This window comes from Zingiber officinale, chromosome 1B (genome assembly GCF_018446385.1).
Source record: "Zingiber officinale cultivar Zhangliang chromosome 1B, Zo_v1.1, whole genome shotgun sequence".
Lineage (NCBI taxonomy): Eukaryota > Viridiplantae > Streptophyta > Magnoliopsida > Zingiberales > Zingiberaceae > Zingiber > Zingiber officinale.
The window spans coordinates 152,102,861-152,128,016 of record NC_055986.1 but is presented as its reverse complement, the minus strand read 5'-3'; the positions used below and the strand labels follow the sequence as shown (position 1 = coordinate 152,128,016).

Here is a 25,156-nt window from a genome sequence, read left to right as displayed (position 1 = left end):
ATCCTAGCGGTACACCCACTATCTGTTGGATTGAGTGTCAATGTAGTAGAGGGGGCAAATACCAATTTTTGCATTATTTATATCAACACAAAATTAAAACATAAAACCAGGTACACGACTTAAGGCAATTCACGATTCCCCAGAACCACTATGCCCTAATGCCTATTATTTGTCAGTGGGAACAACTCTACATTTTTCTCCTTCTCGGCAACACTGAAGGTGAGCAAGCAACTGATATGCTCATCAATCATCAGTTGATTAATCCACTTATCTTATTCAAATCTTGTTGTTCAATGTCAAGTCATTGTGTCGATTGACTAAAAAAATTCTATTCTCGACCAACGAACCTCAATCATTTGCCAAAAGTTTGAATCATCAATCAAATGGAACTTACTCATTACACAACTCATTTACTCTACAATACCCCAAACAGACCCAACTTAGGGTATTAAACCAGCAATCATTGAGGCCCAATTACAAGTCGACAGATCAAACAATAAAACCTAAAATATTTGGGTTACTAACTCTCTCAACCACAACTCAACTGATACACAACCTTCAAGTGACTAAACCACAAAACCCCGAAACACTTGTGGTATATTTTCTTTGTCACCAATCAACTGATTCCCAACACCAACTAAATGGTTCCTCTACTTTGACCACGTCTACAATCGAGTCCACCAGCTTAAGTTGTCATCTATCTTCATCCCTTGTATACAGGTCATTCCATGCACATCTCTCGTGAAGTTTCTCCAAGCCTTAAGGTCTTCTCATGTCAAATTGTGTCCCTCGAATGCTCTAAGCCCTCAACTCCTCCTTATGCCATTTTGTGCGCCTTCATTTATGTCGGCTTTTCATGCTCCAATGCTCCTCATCCTATAGTCCCTTGCATGTGTCATCCTTCTCTGATCTCTGGACCTCGAGCCATCACACATCTTGGTCACACTAAGTTAACCTATATGCATGATACATCCTGCACAAATTAGATAAAATAATAAACCTAATTTAAACCTTTTTCTCAATTCATAAAAATCCTTAACCACTTAAAAGTAGAGAGGAACAATAGACCTAAGAATCTTTCCTTTTTTATAATTGGCAATCCATTTTAGTTATAATTAAAATGGCATGTAAGGAAAGTTTCAAAATCACGACAAACTCCCATTCACCTAAGCTCCCCTTGAGCAAGGAATTTTCAAAAAAAATGTCTATAGAAAAATAAAGGTCAACTCTCCCTTTGCCACTTATCAAAAGAGTATTCTAAAAAACCTAATACCCATTAGACTTTGTCAAAAACTACTAAAAACCTCTCATTAACCCTAAACTTCATATAAGGACAGTCGGTGCACAAAGCTCCCACTAATACGGGACCTATTGTATGCATCCATACCTTGTTTCGCAAAAGGTTGTTTTCGAGACCCGAACCCGACCTCTAGGATATCAATCGATTGAAAATGGACGACCAATAGAATGAAGTACAACTAATTGATAATTCGATTGTAGTACAACTAATTGATAATTTTATTTCAATCGACTGTTGCCTCAAATCAACTTTTATACCATATTTCAAAAACATATAGGAAATTTTATAATTTTAAAAAATTATAAAATTTTGTGAAGAACTTTTTATGTATATCTATAAGTAAAAATTTATTTTTTCATGAAAATGCCTTTTAAATAATAGCTTGATACAAACATGAAAATTTTCACAAAAATCCAATTTTCTATAAACTTTCAAAACCATGTTTTAAAAATCCACTAGTAAAATTGCAAAATAGAAATTAATTTTCAAAAACAATGGTAATGTTCATGCTAAGAGAACCATATAAAAATATATGAATTAGGTATAATATGGTTGACCCTAAGAGTTTTCTAATGACCAAGAAGTGATTTTGATACTATAATAAATTTCTCTAATGCTAATTTCAAAGAATCAATTTACTTTTTCAATAACTCATTTTCTAATTTAGCTTGTCAATCCTAATGTCATGTAATTTATCACAAGGAACTATAAGGCTAAGTCTTTCTTCTAAATGAAAATTTTTCTTTTTCAAATTTTTGTTCTTTTCAAATTTATCAAGTGTCTTATTTGAGGAATTAACTAACTCGATTAATTTAGCGTTATATGAGGAAGAGTTTACCTTACCGTGTCGACCAAATCATAACCATCAAATCCCCCTTGATCTCACAATCCCTTGCCTTCTTTAGATGAGGATAAGATTGCATCATCTATCACCATAAATGCCTTGTTTAGTCTAGCCCCTGCTTCCTCTTCAAATGATGAAGGGCCTTTATATATCTTCAGAAGTGCCAAGAGAGTTCTATTGTTGGATTAAATAAATTTTGATAAGTTGGTTGTATCCCAAATTGCCTTCAAATTTCTTTTAGGGCGCTTCTTCTTTGGGCTTTTGAATGAGGCTATCTCCTTGTCCCTTTATTTTCTCAATTTAGCGCATTGGCCCTTTGCATCCCTTCGTAACAGTTATAGTAGCAACCAATCTTCTTTCTATCCTCCTTATGCCTCAAGTATTTGTTTAGATTATTCCTGTTCAATATTAGTTTATTTTTAAATTTATTTCTTACCATACAAGCTTCATCATCGCTGTCATCCTCCACAGTGTACTCCTTAAATCTGAAGACGATGCTCTACCCTTTCTATCCTTTTCTTCTCCGACCAAAGTTAACTTGTGATGTTCATAAGCCCATTCCATTTTGGCATCTGGATCCCCGAAAGCATGTAGTTCTAATTTTGAAAACAATTGTTCTAAAATACATATATTTAAAACTCTAGCAATGAGGTAATTGTTGACGATAGATCTGGATGAGGTGGACGAGGTCCCTCTTATACCTAGCATGCATATTGGTGATTTACCCTCCTTTCAGCATAGTAAATGAGTTAGAATTTTGTTTGTAGGAGATCTCTCCATGCAAGTTTGATCCTTCATGCATGGCTACGACTTTCTCCCATAACTCCTTCATGGTCAAGTGTTGCTCAATCTTGTTCATCTCCTACTCAACTAGGGTTTGTTCCAATGCTAGTTTCACTTTTATGTTAGCCATCAACACCAACTTTTATTTCTTTATCAACCTCGACAAAGACAACATATTATTATTATCTATAGCTATTATGATGTTGACACGGAATCAAAAGAAAAGCATCATTTTTCCACAAACTATAATTGCCCTCTATCTTTGGGATCTGAACTCAATCTTCAGCAATTTGCTTCGTGGCAATTAGTCCTTCAAACATGATGATGCTATGATACCACTTGCTGGATTGTATGCTAGTAGGTAGAGGGGATGAATACCACTTCCTATTAGTGTTTAACAAGACAAATATATTCAGCAGAAAATATAGAACAAAATTAAAATATCAAGTCAAGGACATATTAATTCAACATGGTTCACAATTTGTTAAAACTGTTACGTCCACAGCCTATAATTTGTCAGGTGGATCATTCCCAAGCACACCACTATGTTTTCGCCTACTCAACAGCATCAGAAGTGAAGAAACCTCTTAAAAATCAGCAATTACAAAAGGACAAAATGAGAAGAAAAGGACAATTGAAGCTTTGTTAGAGGCAAACAATGGGCGTTGGTAGCCCTTGGTTGATTGTCTTTTCACAACCCCTTAAGCTCCTTTTCTAGCCTTCTTCTTGAATGGTGTTTGCTAATGTGGCGACCATCAATCGACTTCTTATCAAATCATCAAGTCATTAAAGCTTCCGTCTTATCTGAACCAGCCGTTAGAACTTCCATCTTTGGTTGCATTTAACACAATAATTGTAGCATCAATTGACTGGGCCTACTATCAGTTGATTGTTCAACACTGAGTCGACTACACCAATCGACCAAAATACACTTTGTTCTCTACCAAATGAACCTCAATTAACTAGACCAATCAACTAGCAAACATTCTTTTTATTTTCTAAAAGTCTAAAATTATTAGTCGACTAAAACTTACCATCAATTGATTGATTCAGTCCACAATACCTCAAACAAACCCAACTTAAGTTTGGGGTATTGAACCACTAGTTGACTGTACCAATTGACTGGAACCTAATTGCAATAGACTAGTCAAACTACAAACCCTAATATGCTTAGAATATTAATTTTCTCAACCACCAGTCGACTGATAGACAACCACCAGTCAATTAGTCAAACCACAAAACCTCGAAACAGTTGGGTGTAATTTTCTCAGCCACCGATTAGTCAACTGAATCTCAATACTAGTCGATTAACCACATCTACGATCGAGTCCACCGATAAAGGTCATGGCACTCACAAGTCACATCTATTGTAAAGTTTCTTAAAGCCTTAAGGTCATCTCCCGTCAAGCTGTCTCTCAAATGCTTTGAGCCCTCAACTCCTAATCAAATGTCATGCTTCACACTTTCACTTACGTAGATCAGCTCTTCGACTTACCATGCTCCTCGTCTTGCAATCCCTCCGATGAGACACCACACTCTCTCCTAGAGCTTGAACCATCATACACCTTAGCCACCCCAAGTCAATCTCTATATATGATAAATCCTACACAACTTAACACACAAATTAGACAAAAATACTCAGCCTTACTCCATCAAAACTATTAATTTAGCTACCTAACTGTAGAAGGGGGTGAAACTCCCAACACCGCCTACAAGGTAGGTGAATGCCTAAGCACGGCATGATGGTCAACATAAAAATAATATTAAAATAGACAAATAAATAAATTAAATTATGCAACACTATACATAAACAGCAGCATTCTTAACCCCTCAAAGTGATTTTACAATCACAAATAAATAAGTTATAATTATAATTGATAAAATGAGCACTACACAAAAAATGAAATATTTCATCTTTTGCAGTTAAAAAACTAAAATATAATAAAATATAAATTTAATAATATAAATTATCGATCCAAAAGTATAGGAAAAAAAATTAGCTAGTTATGATTAATGTTATGCCCAAATATAAAAATAGAGGTAAGACAACTAATGTCAAATACTCTAGCAACCTTATATAAAAAATAACTTTTTCCTTAGACCAACCTAGACCGCCCAAATGGGCCACTTGGAGCCTAGGCACTTAGATAGATCACTTGACAAAGTGAAGCTACCCCTTGGCGAAACCAAGGTTTAAAATTTCGACCCGTGCCGAGGTTTCGATCCGAGACCGGAACGACACGGTTTCGGTATCGTATCGTGCCGTGCCGATACAGTTTCGGTAATTTTATTTAAACATTAAATCAGTAAAAAATATAAAATAATTAATATATATATATATATATATATATAAGAATATAAATTTGATTTAATAGAATTTTTATAAAAAAATTTAATTTAATTAGAATTTTAAAGAATTTTTAAAAATTTTAAAATAATAACAACAATTTCAGAATATTATTTAAGAAAATTGATTATTTTTTAAAAATTTTAAATATATTTTTTATATTTTATTGGGATAATTTAATTATGGTTTAAAAAAACCCCTTTAAAATATCACAATTAAATAGGAATTGTTTAATTTATTTAAATTATAATTTTGCACAGTGATTCCCTGCCCCGCGACCCAGCGCCCACGCCCGCGCCTCGCCCGCGACGCCACCGACGCCCTGTGGACGGCTCCAACGGCGTCGGAGGCGTCCGGTGACACCTCCGGCGGCACCAGAGGAGTCCGGCGACGCTTCCGGCAGCGCCAGAAGCGTCCGTGACATTTTCGACGTCACTAGAAACGTCACGTCGCGACTCCTCCGACGCCCGCGACGCGCTTCAGGCGCTGCGAAGCTTCTGGCGACACCGGAAGCTTCTAGCGACGTTGTTCCTCATGGTGCGACGATTTCTGGTGCGCACGCGACTCCTCCTAGCGCATGACGCATGACGCGACGAAATTGTCGCTCGTCCGATGCCGGTTTCGGTGCGCTGGCGGAACGGTAAGTTTCGCCCGTTCCGCCCAGCACGAAACGAAATTTTGAACTATGGGTGAAACTATCTAATTAATATAAGCTACCTCTTAAAACTAGTATTGTCTATCAATCTACAATAAATTCTCTAGATTGGCATCGTGAGGTATCAAGTTTATCAAGTGAAAGATCACAAGCAATGACAATGTTGAACAAGTAACCTTCAAGATCATGAGTGGCATCATGAATTCATGATAGCAACTTAAAGCCGAAAATGACAAATATGCACATTAATAGAGGAAGAGGGAATCAAGCCCAATAGCATGGGATAAAGGCTTTGATTGCTATTGTCGTGAGGCTGAAAATGAGTGGAGAGGGCTTCGTCCACTCATTTTCAAAAATTCAAGTTGGAATCAACGAATCATTGGTTACATCAGCTAAGTATATTCCAAAAGGATTCTAATTGATCCCAATTAAATTAAGCACATTGTTTTGCACTCTAGGATAACCAAATTTCATCTTGTCTAGTGATATCTGTTGGTGCAGAAAGCATCCGACAATCAAACCTAAGTTGTGATTATGTCAAAGGGTCCAAAGTTAAGTTGTTTTGTTATCTAATGTGTTTGAATGAGTTTGCAGGAAAGTCCTAAGTGTACTTAGGCAAAAGTCCTAGCTGCGGTTAGGCAGGTGGAAAATCCTAGAGGGTGGTAACCCTAGGCGGAAAGTCTTGGTGGGTCGAGGGCTTTGGACAAAAGTCCTAGGGGTAGTAACTCTAGGTAGAAAGTCCTGGTGTCGCGAACCAAGTGAAAGACTAGGCGGGTCGTGGAGCGGACGTTCAGCGGAAAGTCCTAGAGTCTCGGGCACAGAGCAAAAGTCCAGTTGGTCTAAAGGATCAACTGGCAACAGGTATATCAGGAGTAGGTGAGGACGTATTCCCCGGTGAGGGAACAGTAGACATCGGTTCGACCTAGGATTTCCGATCGAGAATCCGAAGTCAAAACCGGACAATCCGGAGACTGTCAAATACTTTAATATTACATAACTATATGTTAACTTTGTTTTTGCAGAGTATGTTGGTTTGTTGGACTAACTTATTTTGTAGGAAGAGATCCTCTCGCAGCAAGGCGCGAGGGCGCCCTCGCCCTCATGGAGCTTGAGGGCGCCATGGACACTAGCGCGAGGGCGCCCTCATGGAGGTTAAGGGCGCCCTCAGGCGGATAAACTGTGACCAAGTCTAAGCTCATCCACGCTGTGGATTTGGCGGGATTAAAGGCGCCCTCCATGGTGTTGGAGGCGTCCTCCACGAGCTTTATAAGCAAGTCTCGAGCAACAGCAAGGCACAACATCAAAAACGCGATCCATCTTCCGTGTACTGCTTAAAGAACGTTCCGACAAAGTCGTAACTCGACTCCGACGACCAGAAACTTCAAGTTCACTATTATCTTTTGTCGTTGGTATATTTTACTGCATTTAATTGTACTTCAAAGTTGTAAAGATTTACAAATTGATAGTGATTGCCCACCGAAAGCGATCAACGATCGCGGGCCTTGGAGTAGGAGTTGCCCAAGGCTCCGAACTAAATAAATCTTGGTGTTTGCGTTGTTGGTTCTGATTTCCGCTGCGTTTACTCTTATTCTTCTGAAACGAAAAGTGAAAGCCACGAGCGCTATTCATCCCCCCTAGCGCTTTCGATCCAACAATTGGTATCAGAGCGGGGTCGCTTTGAATTGGTACAACCACCATTCAAGCAATATTTTTCGTAGTAATTTCCTGATTTTTCGAAGTCGATCGGAATCGGTATAATTGCCGCCTTCTGATCCGTTTTTCGCCATCAAAGTTTTTGCTCGAAGCTGGTGCAACACCACTCGAGTTCGGGTTTTATTTTTCTTTATCCCGCACTACTAATCCAAGGCTAAGTCTTGGAACAAGTTTTTGTTTTTCCTTATGTGCGAGATCTCCCTTTGCTATAATGGTCCATCAAGAAGGGTGCAGCACAGCCTGCCCTCCGCTCTTCACCGGTGAGGACTTCGACTACTGGAAGGGCCGAATGGAGTCATACCTCCAAGCTCAGTTCGAGATGTGGATGATCATCAAGACTGGGATCGCACTTCCACTCGACGACTCAGGAAAACCGGTAGCATGCGAAAACTGGGATGTAGGCATAATCAAGAAAGTCGAAGCCAACGCCAAAGCAACCTGCACCCTCTAATGCGACCTTACAAAGGAAGAGCTGAACCGGATCGGCCCACTCTCAAGTGCAAAAGAATTGTGGGAGAAACTGATCGAGCTGCACTAGGGCACGTTCGACACAAAGGTAAGTAAGCGTGACTTACTTTTTAATAAATTGTATAACATCAAAATGCAGGAAGGAGAGACAGCTAGTCAGCTTCACGCGCAAATTCAAGATCTACTGAACGGATTTCACGCTATCGGACAGAAAGTGGAGAACCGCAACGTTATAAGGTACGCGCTTAATGCCTTTCCGAGGAACACTTTGTGGGTGTCCATGGTCGATGCCTACAAAGTTTCTAAGGATTTGTCTTTAATTAAATTAGATGAGTTATTTTCTGAATTTGAATTACATGAACAGACTAATGCTCGGCCGATCGAGAAAAGTATTGCATTGTTTGCAGGTACAAGCAAGACAAAGGAAGCGAGGAAGAAGCATCAAATCGAACACGAGTCCAAAGAACCAAACTCGGATAATGACGACGACGAGATAGAAGCCGAACTCGTCAACCTAGTACGCAAGCTCTACAAAAAAAAGAAGGGGCTCACGAAGAAGGATATCAAGAAGGTGATTCAGTCAAAAAGGTACAGACAAGTCCAAAGGTAAAATTCGAAGTAACCTACTACGGGTGCAATCAAAAGGGACACGTCAAGGCCAATTGTCCCAACCTAAAAGAAGCAAAGAAGCAAAGAAGCAGAGAAAGAAGAAAGCACTACAAGCCACATGGGACGAGTCCTCTTCAGAAGATTCCGACGAAGAGCTCGAGCAGACGAGCTTCCTTGCACTGATGGCCCGGGAACACATCGACGAATCGAAGACCGAGAGCGAATCGGAAGCTGAGTCCAAGTGAAACCACGGATCCGTATCCGTTTCCGAAGGGCCAAAACCCACTGTAAGTGCGTGTCAATTAGATAAATTATACAGTTTAGTTAATTATTTGTTACGTAAGCTAGCTAAATCAAATGTCCAGGTCAAGTCACTTCAAAAGAAAGTAACATTCCTTAAAGAAGTGACTAACCCTAGCTCCTTGACTGATCTTGATCAGACTGGAACCTCAACTCAAGTCCAAAAGCTTGAGGAAGAGAATTCTAGCCTGAAAAATCAAGTCAAGGAACTAAAGGACACGTTGGAACGGTTTACTCTGGGTTCCAAGAATCTTGATCTGATTCTTGGAAAACAACGAGCCGTTTACAATCGATCCGAACTTAGATTCAAGGCTAAAAGAAAATATAAGTCATATTTATCTCTAGTAAATAGAAATAATAGCAAATTAGTCCAAGCATGGGTCCCCAAGTCCAACTTGGTTAATCAAGTTGGACTTGAACAATATTGGGTCCCTAAGGATCAAATCCATTACCTTGATAGACCATATCGAGGCTATGATCCAGGGAGCCAATAAGAAGACCATTTTTAGAATTGTTTGATGATTGTTCTTACTGCTTTTATTATACATACTTAGATTAAGCTAGATAAGGACCTAGGCGTAATTTACACTTGACTAGTTAGACCTAGGGGTTTCAAAAAGAAAATTACATATCCAATTTTCTTAAGCAGCTTTGTCTAGAAGTAGTTGATGATCTCATACCCAAGAAGGCCTAGTGCCTCGTCACAGTCTGGAAGCCAATCTTTGAAATATATATTTAATTAACCAATTGAAAAACATGAGTCTAACTCAAATATAAATTAATCCTTAGACATAACTTAAATCAAAGATAAAATTAACCATCTCACAAAATTCATAAGGTTTCTTGATTGATAACTTAGAAATGAGTGAAATGGACCTAGGTAAAATTTAAAATTAAATTAAAATAATTTTAAATAAAATCAATTAATCAATTTCAATTAAATTAATAAATCAATATCAGCTTAATAAAATCAATTAATTAGTCAATATTAATTAATATCAACTTAATAAAATCAATTAATTAGTCAATTTTAACTTAATTTATAAATATCTTAACTTAATTAATAAATAATTTTAACTTAATTAATTAATCAATATTAACAATTAATCAATCTCAACTTAACAAATAATTTAACTTAAATTAAAACTTAATTAATAAATCAAAAAAAAATGTGGTTAACCCGCTTAAGGCGCCTCACGAAGGCGACTCCAAAACAAAAGAAGGCGCCCTCGTGAGCGGCGGGAAAAACTCCCGCCGAACCCCTAGAGGGCACCTCCCACCAGTTGGAGGCGCCCCCCATAACCTATTGAGGGTGCCCTCAACGCTTGTTTTCCAGCGAACAGAAACGATTCTGTTCACATTTTTCACGTCCCAGACACGAAATATCTCACACTGTTAACACCAGATTTCCTCCCTTACGACCCCAAAATGCCTCCTAGGTATACCCTACTTCACTTGTTACAGCAATATGTATTTTCTTTGTATTTTTTATATGTTAGCAATTGTTGGATCGAAAAGAATTTAGATATCTCCACAATGGTATGATATTGTCCACTTTGGGCCTAAGCCCTTATGATTTTGCTCTTGGGCTCTACCCAAAAAGCCTCATACCAATGGAGATATCTTTCTCTTATAAACCCATGATCTTTCCCATGTGTTTTCAATGTGGGACAATGCTTCCTTTCAGGGGGAGCAAACTATCATTTCTTTTCATCCCTTTCTATACTTTATATTTTTGATATATGGCAAAGGGGGAGAGGAAAGTGAAAGTAAAAGTAAATAAAAGCGAAAACTAGAACATTTTTCAATTTGCTACAATTACTTAACATGTTGTAGTTGCAATTACTCTATTCTTAATATTGCATTTATACTTTTTTAGTACTTTTGTTTTACTTAACTTTGAATTTTGTTGTCATAATCAAAAAGGGGGAGATTGCTGGTACAGAAAGCATCCAACGATCGAACCTAAGTTGTGATTATGTCAAAGGGTCCAAAGTTAAGTTGTTTTGTTATCTAATATATTTGAATGAGTTTGTAGGAAAGTTCTAAGTGTACTTAGGCAAAAGTCCTAACTGTGGTTAGGCAGGTGGAAACCCCTAGGGGTAGTAACCCTAGACGGAAAGTCTTGGCGGGTCGAGGGCTTCAGGCAAAAGTCCTAGGAGGTGATAACTCTAGGTGGAAAGTCCTGGTATCGCGAACCAGGTGAAAGACTGGGCGGGTCGTGAAGCGGACGTCCAGCGGAAAGTCCTGGAGTCTCGAGCGCTAAGCAAAAGTTCAGTTGGTTTGGAGGATCAACTGACAACAGGTATATTCTCCTGAGAGGAGTAGGTGAGGACGCATTCCCCGGTGAGGGAACAGTAGGCATCGGTTTGACCTAGGGTTTCCGGTCGGGAATCCGAAGTCAGAAATGGACAGTCCGGAGACTATTAAATACTTTAATATTACATATCTATATGTTAACTTTGTTTTTGCAGAGTATGTTAGTTTGTTGGACTAACTTTATTTTACAGGAAGAGACCCTCTCGCAGTAAGGCGCGAGGGCACCCTCGCCCTCATGGAGCTTGAGGGCGCCCTGGACACTGGCGCGAGGGCGCCCTCATGGAGGTTGAGGGTGCCCTTAGGCAGATAGACTATAACCGGGTCAGAGCTCATCAATTCTGCGGATTTGGCGAGGTTTAGGGCGCCCTCCATGGTGTTGGAGGCGCCCTCCACGAGCTTTATAAGCAGGTCTCGAGCAGCAGCAAGGCACAACATCAGAAACGCGATCCATTTTCCGTGTGCTGCTTAAAGAACGTTCCGACAAAGCCGCAACTCGACTCCAACGACCAGAAACTTCAAGTTCACTATTCTCTTTTGTCGTTGGTATATTTTACTGCATTTAATTGTGCTTCAAAGCTGTAAAGATTTACGAATTGATAGTGATTTTCCACCGAAAGTGATCAACGATCGCGGACCTTGGAGTAGGAGTCACCCAAGGCTCTGAACCAAGTAAATCTTGGTGTTTGCGTTGTTTGTTCTGATTTCCGCTGCGTTTACAATTATTCTTCCGAAACGAAAAGTGAAAGCCACGAGCGTATTTCCCCCCCCCCCCCCCCCCTTCTAGCGCTTTCGATCCAACAATATCTACTTATTTTTTAAATTTAACATGTTTAAATTTCTCAATCACAATTAAAAAAAGATGACTTCGTTATACATAAATATAAAAATAAACCAATTCTATGAAAAGCAACAAGTATAGCTCCTTTATTGTAAGTGATTGTGAATGTGAACAAGCATTAATACAAAAAGACTAATTGATCTAACCACAATATATTGGTGCAATCATGCCCCAATTGGACAAGTTTGACAAGTGATTTTAAAGTGTTCAGTAAAAGGTTTAATTTAGATTAATGATATGTTTGTTGATGTGAAGATGCAGAATTCTTAACAAGTTAGTATTGATGCAATGGGTCAAAAGGTCTAGGTATGACAAGGTTGACTAAATACTTCATAGATAAAGAAGTCAAGAAGACACTCACAAATAAAGAAGTTGAATAGAAATTGACAGATGGAGAAATCAAAGTAGATCAAAAATGATTGGATACTTCACAAACAAAGAAGTCTAACAAGCATTGATAAGGGAGAAGTCCAAAAAAAACCATGGGAAATGAAGATGCTCGAATAAAGCACATGTCAATAAGGAAGACCCAAAAACAAGGTTTTTTGCCAGAGGAAGACTCAGAAGCAAGGCCTCGTGGCAAATAAGGAAACCCCGAAAGCAAGGCTTCTTAGGAAACTAAGGAAAGCACAAAAGGGATGTGTCTTGGCAGAGGAAGACCCAGAGGCAAGGCCTTTTTGTAGATATAGTGCAATTGAGTATTGAGAGATTACAAGTGATCAATAATCTTGGGGTTTAGGTACACTTTTACTTAGATGTGGACTCAACCAAAAAATAGACGTTTCGGGGTCGTAGTCGATGATTCAATCGATTAGGAGCTAATATGAGTCAATTCATATTTTCAAGGTTGTAGTCGATGATTCAGTAGACTGGGGGTTAATATCAATGACTAACATGTTAAATCGAGTAAGCAATCGACTCAACATGTTCCACTCGCAAACAAAAAGGTAAGAAAGGTTAGGTTTTGTTTCAAGTTAAGTCGATTCGAATGAATTGAGTTAAATCGACTAGGTAGTTGATTGAACCACTATTTGAATTTAAAAATTAGACTACCTAAAGAGGATGTTATCTAGTCCATATTTGAGTTTTATTATAATTGAATGGATTCTCGATAAGCTTACTAAAGACAGCAACAAGCAAACAACACTTTCCATGATCAACAATTCAATAGACTCGTTAGGGTTTAAGTACTAAAATTAAACAAAGCAATTGGTTAAATCTTATTTAAGGTGAAATGGGTAAGGGAAGCTCCTTCGAGCACAAGAAATCTACTATATTCTACTGATATTCCATTTCTCAAACTTTGTCTTTACTTTATAGTTTTCTACTTTATTTTTGTTTGGGTTTGAGGTCTTTACCGTTAAGCTCCATTTTCTTACACAAGCTTTATTTGCTTTATTGTTTGTGTTCTAGCAAGATTCTCCACCTAAGCTAAGGAAAAAGTTAGTTAATTTTCAAGAAGTGACACACCTTACAATTTCATAGATGTGGAGTAAGATCTTGGGAGTTCCAAATGACATAAAAAGAACCAAGGTGACATTGCTATTTTATTTTAGTTGTTTTTATTATTCCACTACATATTCTAACCTTTGGCTCGGGTTTTATTTGTCTATTTCAGATTTTGAATATTCACCCTTTTCTAGTGACCACACCCAATCCTACACAATTTATGTTAACACTCAATCTTTTCGCATCAAGTAGTTCAAGATACATATTAGATGCCAAATTTCAAAGTATTAGCCGATAATAATATACCAATGAATTACTTACAAGGTCCAAGAGATGTCATGTAACAATCATAGCAAAAAAGCTCTGAACAGCATATTTGAATCATGAGCACTGACCAATCATCATAAATATGTGATATTGGGCAAACAACTGATACAATAACCTTCAAACAATATAGAGAATGGAATATGCGTCATTTCATGTAACAAATTGATATACATTTTTTAATAATTATAGCATGGAGCAATCTATAAGTGAAATCAATAATTATGAAGAAAGCAAAGAGAAGGATAAAAGCTAAAGTATGAGGCCATGAATTCGCTAATCCAACAATTCCCACCAGATAAAATGGAAGAAATACAATCACAATAACCATTTCTCAAGCCACTCGCCCTAGATAGGAAAAATAGACATGTGAACGTCCATAACCATTTCTCAATCCACTAACCCTAAATCCGAAAAATAGGCATGTCAACATCGCCTATTAAAAGCCCAAGTCAGCGATAAAGAACCATAACCGCGTAATCTTTTCCAACTCTACCGAAAAAACCCGGATCACAGAAATACCCAGCGAAATCAGCTCATGAGCCTAAAGCCTGGATCCATGAAATTTAGGAGAAAAAAAAAAAGAACTGTGATTCGACAACGAAAAAGAAAAAACAACACGTATTAGGGTACCAGAATGCATCACTTACTACTCTGGATTCATGATGGAGACGTTGGTGGGCTGACTGCTAGGTTCTTGATCGATATCTCTCCTGGAATTCGCGATTGAAGGCGTTCTTCTGCTAAGGCTGGCGAACACCAAAAAAAACGTTGTCACGAGAGAGGAAGGGACAAATGAGAAGGGATTTCCAGGGGGCGGGAGGGCGATAACTTGGGGCGACGTGGCGGAGAGAGGGAGGCCGACACGACCTTACAATCGACAGTTGCCATCTAGACCTGATGATCAATTCGAAATTGATGGTTCTAACCATCAATCCAACGGTTCGAAATGATCGATTTAACGATTCCAAATAGGTCGATCATTAATCTTAACCGTCTAAGATGATTATGATTGACGATTCGGAACCGTTGGTTCACGATTCAGTTCACGGTTCAAGATTATTACAATAAAAAATAAATAAAAATTACAAATTACAAATTAAAATTTATTGTCAAAAAAAAACTTGCACTTATTTAAGTTGTCTATATATCCCCTTAGAATATAGGGGAATCAAAGTTTACGTAATTCTTTACATTTTTATCCTTTGCATTGTCACTCACTTCCATTTTTCATTTCTGTCGTATTCGTTCCTTCGGTATCAAAATCTTCAACTTTGTCACCTGAAAGTTGTATTTCTTGTATTCTTTTTTCCACTCTGGTCCAATCGTCTACTAATACTTGGGCTTCCAATGAGTCGGGAGACAAAGTTAATCGTCGTTCATCTAATATATTACCGCCGACACTGAACTTCTGCTCCACAACAACAGTTGACACTGGACAAGCTAAAATTTCTTTGGCGATCACGGAGAGGACGGGAAAGTTTTGAGCCTTCTGTGACCACCACTTTAAGACATCAAAATTTTCGCTATCTGTTTCATTAAAATCAAAAGAAGTCGTAAAATAATTCTCAAGTTCCTATGTGGAACTTGTGGATCCTCATGGGCGTTTTGTCCGTTCTTTTAATAAAAGTTGTGCTTTTGTAAGTTTAAATTACTACTAGTAGTTTATTATATTTCAAAAACGTTAATTTGCGTTCCAAATTTTACATAATATTGATTATAAATATCATATAAATAAATTCTAATATTATATATAATATTAACTAGATCAGAAGAAGAATCTTTAATTGGAATTAAAACATCATAATATAAAGTTAACATTTCTTGTAAAACTTCTAATTTAAATCTAGAATCTAAAGCAAATACAATTAAATAAATTTCACGAATAAAATAAAAATATTTTTCTCATTTAATTTTCATAGTGAAGATAAGATAAAGATTCATTATTAATATGTTCATTTAAAACTAATACTATATTAGAAAAAAAATTTAAAACTAATTGAGCAGTAGGATAATAAACACCAAAACTTGTCCGATTGCATTATTAAATACTTTTAAAATTTCACAAATACTACTGCAAATATTCTATTGTTGTGAAAATAAATATATATTAGTATTAGTATTTTGTGCAAAAAAATGAACATAATAATTTTTTATATTCAAATGAATCTTGTAATAATTGGTATGTTAAATTCTAACATGTTGGTACATCACGTGGAAATTTTTTGGGTCTCATTCCATTAGTTTGACAAAACATACCTCATTGTTTCATTATAGATAGATGAGACCATAAATAAGAAATTACAATTCTAATTGGTTTAATATAACTTTCTAAAATTTTTAATCCATCTTGAACATATAAATTTAAAACATGGCATACATAACGAATATGAAAAAATAAACTACCAATAATAGGTTGACAAATAAATTTTAGATCATCTATACCAGCGGTATTATAACTAGTATTATCTAATGATATTGAAAATATTTTATGAGTTAAGATGTATTTTTCTAAAATTAAACATAATAATTGTGCGATGTTATGAGCATTATATGATTCATCAAAAACTCTATAAGCTAACAATCTTTTTTGGAGGTTCTAAAAGTTATCGATCTAATGGCAAGTCACACCCATATATAAATGTATTTGCCAATGATCACTCAAAATATCGGAACATAAAGAAACTTTATTATCTAATTTACTAAATTCAGAAATTAAATTATTTTTCCTTTTTTTTTACTAATTTTTTAATTGTACGAGTAAGTGTAGTTCTAGAAACACGTTTAGTACATGGATTCAGAGATTCTTTACAAAAATCTTCAAATGTGCATTTAGATCCAAAACTAAAATAAAGATGTTATACGGAAACAAATTTATCTAATGATTCTCTTAATTTATTATCCGAATATAAAAATAAATCGAAATCAGTACTACCACTAGTTGAAGAAAATTTTGATAATTGTGTTTGAGAATGGTTAAGTCCATATTCCGTCGGATGCTTCGTTTCTACATGTCGTTTCAATGACACATAGCTGCTACCGGCTTGGAATTTGTAGAAAGCATTGCAGTGCTTACATTTTGCACGCATTTCTCCCAACGGAAGAGTGATCTTCTCAAAATGTTTAGTGAAAATAGAAGACTTTAGAGGAGGAAGTTTCCGAACCTTAGAAGTAATTTTATCGGTACTTCCTTGTGTTTCAGGTGTCGGATTCGGAAGATGCTCGATCTTATCATCAGTGGATTGAATGTCGAGTTCCTCCTCCTGCAGATTCATTATTTCCTTTCCCTTCCGAGCTCGAGATGATGCACCTCCGTGGCCTCCTTCCATTATAATTAAAAATTGAAAACGAAAGCATGTAGAGAATACGAAATTGAGATTAATAGTAGAGAAGATGTGTGTGAAAATGATGAAATGAGCTCTCTATTTATAGATTTTTGATAGTAACGGGTACTAAATCATAGTTATTGATCAAAAATGGTTAAATGATCTTAACCATTGAAAAAAAAATACCCAAAAAACCCCCACCCTCCCCCAATGACTAGGAACCGTCGGTTAATCAGCGGTTCTAACAGCTAGGAGCCACCGGTTAGCCGACAGTTCATGCCATTTAAAAAATAAATAAATTGGTTGAACCAGCGGGTCGAATCGGCAGCCCACCGGTTTTACACCCAAGGAACCGGAACTGGCTCGGCAACTTGCCGGGCCGGTTTCGGTTTGACCCGACGAACCGAGTCAATGGATAACTAGCCCGTTGACCCGGTTATGGGCCCGAGCTGGGTCCGGGCCGGGTCAGGGCCAAACCCGGCCCGGGGTCGGGTCTATTGCCATCATTTCATCGTCGAAGCACGCCCGACTATCCGAGGCGGACCAAGTTGAACTTCCGTGCGGATATACAGTTGTTGGTGCAGCGAGGCTGGTAAGAAGGGGGTGAATTGCCTGTAAAATAAAAATACCCTCCTCAAAACTTTCAACTAAAAAATAATAGCAACAATAATAATAAGAAAATAAAAATAAGAAAAATCAGGAAGACTCAGTGAGTTGACTTGGTTACAACCAAGAAGGTTGTTAATCCAAGGCAGTTGGAAAGCGCACTAAGAAAGTCTCCTTCACTGTAGGCGGAGAACCCTTTTTACACACTAAGAAAGCTCACAAGTTATTAGGAATTGATTATAGAGTTGATTGAATAATTTCCTAGCTCTAGGGGCATTTATATAACTCTTGGAAATCCTATCTCGAGTGTTGAGGGCGCCTCCAACGAGCTTGAGGGTGCCTCCAACAAAGGTATGGATAAAACTTTATCTAATATGTGAAACAATCATGTAGACTAGGCCGAAGTCGCCTTTAATGGCATTGAGGGCACCTTCAATGTTGAGGGTGCCCTCAATGCTGTTGAGGGTGTCTTCAACCTGCATAATATAAATAGCTTCCAACTTCTCTTTTTCTTCTTCTTCCGAAGCTCCGATCGCTTGGGTGATTTCGGCAACCTAAATAGGACTCGCCCAAACTCAATTTTCGGCCTTCTCCTCGAGCAAGCTTTCATCCCGGCTTCTCATCCCTCGAACGTCGTGCACGTTTTTCTCGTCCACCAGAGTACTCTTCCGCAGCTCTTTCGTCCTTCGGACGCACCGAGCCCGTCGGCTCCCTTCCCGTGCCGTCCTTCTCGCTAGCTGCGTCTTCCGCTTGACTTCCTGCGTTCCTACGTTCCTGCACACTTAGACACAGGGATCAAATCACAAACAAGACCTAACCTAACTTGGTTGATCACATCAAAACAACCACGGGGTCCAACAATCTCCCCCTTTTTGATGTGCATTAACCCAAGTTCAAGTTAGGGAAAAAATAAACAAGTAATTTAAAGAAATTACTAAACTAGCATTTTAAGCAAAAAGATTGCAATAAAAGAATTTGCAACACTAAGTATACATACATATATATATATATATATATATATATATATACATATACTTAGTGTTAACTCTCCTAAAATTCCCCCTAAACTTGTACTTATCTCTCCCCCTTTGATCACATCAAAAAAATGGGGCAATAATTTTCAAGTAAAAATATTCTAAGTAAAAGTTATTCAAGTTTTAAAATAACTCATTAAAAAAAAATTCTTAAGTTTTTGCAAACCCAAATATTTTGAAAAATTAGAAAAAAAAATTAAGCAGGAAAATTTTCTAAGTAAAAGAAAAATTCTTGTAATGACCCGACCCCTTAGGCGGCCCCTTGGTGGTCCATTGGGCGACCCAACTGGTGACCCCTTATGCCGTCGACCGACGACCCTCGGCCATGCCGTTACTCACTAGGTCTTCCCACCCCTGGCCAGTGGATTTTTGCCTTCCCTAGTATTCGAACTCTAGACCTCCAGGCTAAGTAATAGAGTCTATGAATCCTGGTAGCCAAGTGAGCGCCCATCATGTTGGATCGAGATCGCGCTAGAGGAGGGGATGAATAACGCTCGTGGCTTTCATGAGTTTCATATTCGTAAAATGATCAAACACAGCGGAAATAAATAAACACACACACACAGAAGACCAAGGTATTTACTTGGTTCGGAGCCTGTGACGACTCCTACTCCAAAGCCCGCGATCGAAGATCGCTTTTGATGGACAATCACTATCAATCCGAAATTCTTTTACAATTAAAGAGTACAAGTGCTAAATAAAGAAATAATACCGACAATACACAAAAATTGAAGAAACGAGGTCGTTAGTTGTTGGAGTAGCAGCGCGTGGTGGAAGCATTCAGAGAGTGTTCAAAAGCACCGGTTGTTCTGTTCGAGATTGATGATCAGGCTGCTTCCCGAGGCTCCTTTTTATAGGCTCCGTAAGACTAATCCAGATCCCCAAGTCTCGGGATCAGATTTGACCCGAGGCGGATCGGTCGACCGATCCCTGGTTTGGTCGTCCGATCAGATGATTTCCCCCTCATCCGATCCGCTCGACCTGCTCGCTCCGCTTTGATCTGGTCAAGTCTTATCCCCGGTTCGGTCGACCGAAAACCCAGTTCGATCGATCGATCCCCTGTTCGAGCCTGGTCCACTCGCTGGAAGTCTGATTAGCTGCTTTGGGGGTTCGGTCGACCGATAACCCGGTTCGGTCGACCGATCTCGGTCAATTCTGACCCTGCACAAAAATTGTTAGAAATGTTCTTCTGCAAAACAGAGTTAGAATATAGCAGATAATATATAAGTAAATAAATTGACAGTCTTCGGACTGTCCGGTTCTAACTTCGGATTTCCGACCGAAAATCCTAAGTCGAACTGACGCCTACTGTTCCCTCTTCCGGGGGACGCGTCCTCACCTACTCCACTCAGGAGTGCATACCTGATGCCAGTCCGGTCTTCCAGACCGACTGGACTTTCCGCCTAGGGTTACCACCCCCTAGGATTTTTCGCCACCTAGGATTACCTCCCCCTAAAACCTAAGGTTACCCCCCCCTTAGGATTTTTACTACCTAGGGTTACCACCCCCTAGGACCTAAGGTTGCCGCCCCTTAGGGTTTTCCTCCACTTAGGGTTACCACCCCCTAGGACCTAAGGTTACCGCCCCTTAGGGTTTTCTTTCACCTAGGGTTACCGCCCCCTAGGGTTTTCCACCTGCCTAACCGTAGTTAAGACTTTTCTGCAACTTCATTCGCACACGTTAGATAATAAAACAACTTAACTTGAACCCTTTGACATAATCAAAACATAGGTTCAATCGTGGGATGCTTCCTGCACCAACACATCAGAGAGTCTCCAAATGATTCCTCATTGAGGACCGTTTCATATGTCGGAGTATCTGTCTTCCATTATGGATGTCTTATCCTACAAGTAGCTATTCTAGAAAGATAAGTTCAGCAATGCTCAGGCCACGTGAAGAGATGAATGTTTTTCCATCCATTTTTCTTGCAGTCATGCTATAGAATCTTCTTTGATACCAAGTCTAGTAGTGCTTCAGCAATAGCCCTCTAATCATGATGGTCGATGAGTAGTCCATTGTGTAAGGCCCCATGAATATTTATAGGTCCTCCACCTGTTGGTATCCCGTGGTAGTTTTGATGTGATCATGATCAACCAAGTCAGGTTAGGTTCTGTTGGTTTTTAACCCTGTGTCTAAGTGTGCAGGAGCTTTGGAGCACAGGAAGTTGAGTGGAAGATGAGACTAGCGAAAAGGATGACATGGGAAAGCCAACGAGCTCGGTTAGTCTGAGGGACGAGGTGCTATAGAAGAGTACACCGGCGGACGACAAGGACGCGCGTGGCAGTCCAAGGGATGAGAAGCCAGAGTGGAAGCTTGCTCGAGAAGAAGGCCGGAGAAAGGGTTCAGGTGAGCTCTATTTCGGTTGGCCAAAATCACCGAGGCGATCGGAGCGGCAAAAGAGCATAACGTAACTGTAAGTGCTGCTGGAGGAGCCTTCAAAGGAAGTTGAAGGCGCCTCCGCATCTTTTGTGGAAGGTGCCTTCCATGGCTGGAAGGTGCCTTCTATAAATTGTATGAAGGCACCTTCCAGCCCTATGAAAGAAGTCTTCAACCAGCCAGATTTTGTCGTTGGCAGTAGATCGCCTTCCAGCCCTATGGAAGGCGCCTTCCAGCTCAGGATAAAATTTTCCAGTGGCTATAAAATGACCCCTGGATCTAGAAAATAATATACAACACTTGTAATTGAATCTTCTTGAGTTCTATTCTATAATTGAGTGTGCAAATTGCTGTAAAGAGACTTCTCCGCCTGAAGGAGAGTTTTAGCACGCTTTTAACTTCCTTAGGTTAACAACTTCTCCGATTATAACCAAGTAAATTGATTGTGCCTCTTTTTCTTTATTTAATTTCTTAATTCCATTTATGCAAATGTTAGATTTAATTATGCTATAAAAGTTCAAGGAAGGTTCATTTTTGATTGCAAGACTATTCTCCCCCCTCTAGCCAACCGCTACTGGGACCAACACCACCTTTAGTGGTTACCATTGGGAGTCCATGAGCAGCAACCTTAATTAAGGTAAGTCCAAAAGGTTTAAATAGAGCTGGGTTTATGAAAACTTCCTTTGTTTTTGCAGCAAGTCTATATATGTCAGGAATATTGGATTGCTTGTGATGCTTTGGATAACCCACGAGTCCATAGATATCTTACTTGTCGATCAATTTTAACACCATTGTGAGAACACTAGCATTACCACTAGACATTTGATCCATGCCATCTCTATTTCCCATGATTAATGTAAGATCAACAAGCTCTCACAACATACAACATTCTCCAAATGTCTTCAAAAGGGTGGTGATGCTCTTCTTATCGTCTAGATGGGATCCTGTAGTAGGAATTTCATATATGTTACTTGAAAATATTTCCTCACTTAAACTATCAGTTGAAGGAGCATCTTCAAGATCAGCCTTTATAGATGAAACACTAGTAGCTCTTGATGAAATAAAAGTTTGACCTAGTTCCATAGAATCATTTTCAATAGCATTACTAGGATAAAATATTTCTTTGAGATTAAGAGTCTAAATGTTGTATTCTTTCATATAGATCATACTCCGAGGATTAAAAAGTTGAGAACTATCTTTCGAATCTGCAACATCTCAATCTTTAACCATCCTACTTTGGTCATCATCCTTCAAGTTGCCCTTGGGAGTCAATAGACTTTCATGAATAACTAAGGTCTCATTATCATCACCATAAAGCACCTCGTCAACCTCATCATTGTCATACACTGGTTCATTAGTGATTTGAGTCTCATTTCCCACGACTTCCTCAATCAACAAATTATTTTCCTTTGGATTAGTAGATTTCCTATAATTGGTTGTTCTATGTCGTTATGTACAATGATGAAAACATGTGATAACCTATGGTGACTGTTGGATAGAACACGATCCTAAGGGTGAGCTAGCCAAAGATTTTGGTCACCCCTAATCATTGATTTTCAATTCTATGACTTTTCATCAATCAGGGTACGTTGGGAACTTGCACTCCGCCTCAATATATGTAGTTGCTGAAATGATGTTTGAGGGTAATTGAAGGGAAGAAAGTGGCCTTTAATTTTTTTCATCTTCTCTCAATCAGTGATCTTGGCTTTGCCTTATTCGTCCTATGAGCATTGCAATTACTCTAACCATGTTGATTCTCAACCTTTGAGTTTAATGGCAACTAATTTTACTTTCATATGCTGGTACTTCCTCATAATAAAAAAATCCTCTCTAATTGGTTAAGTCAATTAATGAATTTCTTGGTCTGTAGTGTACTAGAAAACTTAAGAAGATCAACTAAAAACTTGATATCTCTATATTGTTCCTCTCGACCATGATTGTGATAGTAGTTTTTAAAAGTGGATGTAGAATTAATATAAGAAAACTTACTACTTTTAAGATCTCACGTCGCTAGATGTTGAGTTAATCCTATGACTTGTTTTTATAGATCTTCAAGTATCTCGTCTTGGGTGTTACGATCATGGTGTAAGGCTTTCTTAGCTGAAACCTATTTGTCATGACCACTACCATGATGACCGTTTATGGGATCTAAAGGTCTTGATGCCAACTAACATCTGGGACATAATAATGATTATTGTAGGATCGATACACACGTGAGAGAAGAGGTGAATAACATTTTTTTAAAAAAAGAGTATTTTGACAACTTTAAAAGTAGTGCAATGGAAAAACTAAGTATGAAAGAGAAATAGAAAATTTGGTTAGTTACTTGCTTTGGAGCCTTTGACTACTCCTACTCCAAAACTCACGATTCCTCAAATCATATCGATGGACAATCTACTAAATTCTCTTCCGAAACCATCAGAAGAGTAATTTGAATACAAAGATGAGGAAAGTGTAACACCCTACACTTTCCTTTTGTAAGTATGAAAAATATACAATAATAAAATCTTACCAACACTTCAGAGAATGGAATCTGATCGAGCTTGTGCATTAGTGTCGATCTACTGGTAGTCGTCAAATGTCAAGGAGCAATAGAGCAGCAGCAGTACAGTGTAGTTGAGGTTGTAGATTGATCGTAGTAGCTCGTAAAAGAGATGTGTGTTTAGGGCTGTAGGTGACCTTTCTTTTATAGATGATCCAAGGTGCATCTTTCCCTTGGAGACACTTCCGATTAATCTGATCTTCACCAAAGACTATTGCTCTTATCCGCGTGGAGGTGCTTTCTACCCACCAAAGGCACCTCGATTTGCTGAGGCTCTATCCTTCACAGTCATAATTTTTATTTGTATAGGGAGGTGCCTTCTTCCTCCTGAGGCACCTCAGGTGAACTGTATCTGTAGTTTCTTTTGCTTCTAACTCTTGTAGAGACATATTAATGCACAAAAAAATAATAGAACCTACAAACTAGAATTAGCATAAATATAAGCATTATTAATTATATCTTGTCCTCTAAATTAGGACCTAATTTTGGTCTCATCTTAGACTTTCAAAATGGATCTAAGTTGGATCAGCGCCTAAAGTCCCTTCGGGACTCGTCCTCACTAGATCACTCTTCTCCAATGACTTACCTCACTTACCTACCAAACTTCTGATCCTCTAGACCCATTTGGACTTTCTTTGATCTTGCAAACGATTTGACCAAACTGACCTACTAAGCCTTACTTGCAATACTGAGTTAGCATAATATATATAAAATAGTAAAATCATATTAGTAGTATTAAGAATTTGTTGGTCTGGTCGACCGTACGCGGTTGATCAGAAACTAGTTGGTCACACATACTCATTACTTAGGATTACCTCCTCTTAGGACTGCATAGCTTCACTCACTAGAACTTCTATTGCATGACTTTACTCACTAGAATTTTCACCATCTTGCTTTACTCACTATGGCCAAGTTTCACTCACTAAGACTTCCATTGTCTGGATTCACTCACTAGGACTTTCATTACCTAGTTTCACTCACTAGGACCTGACTTTACTTACCAGGGCCTGACTTCACTCACCAGGACTTCTATTACCTAGCTTCACTCACTAGAGTCTGGCTTAAAGCACCAGGACTTCCACTACCTAGCTTTAATCACTAGGGTCTAGCTTCACTCACTAGGACTTTCATTACTTGGCTTCACTCACCAAGACTTCTTTTTGTCTAACTTCTAGTTAGGACTAATCACTCAGTAGACTTCCCACCTACCTAACCTCCAGTTAGAACCTACCCTTACTTAACCTCCAGTTATGACTTTTCCTTGCTAGTCATCTAGTCTTAACTAGACTTCTCTCTTCTAATTGGATCAACCCTTAGTTGACT

General features: G+C 38.5%; 1 pseudogene; it reads right to left on the bottom strand.

Moving 5' to 3' along the window:
- The window catches only part of LOC121985214, a 48,499-nt pseudogene extending 33,719 nt beyond the window's left edge, over window positions 1–14,780 (bottom strand).
- Between the last annotated feature and the right edge of the window lie 10,376 nt (window positions 14,781–25,156).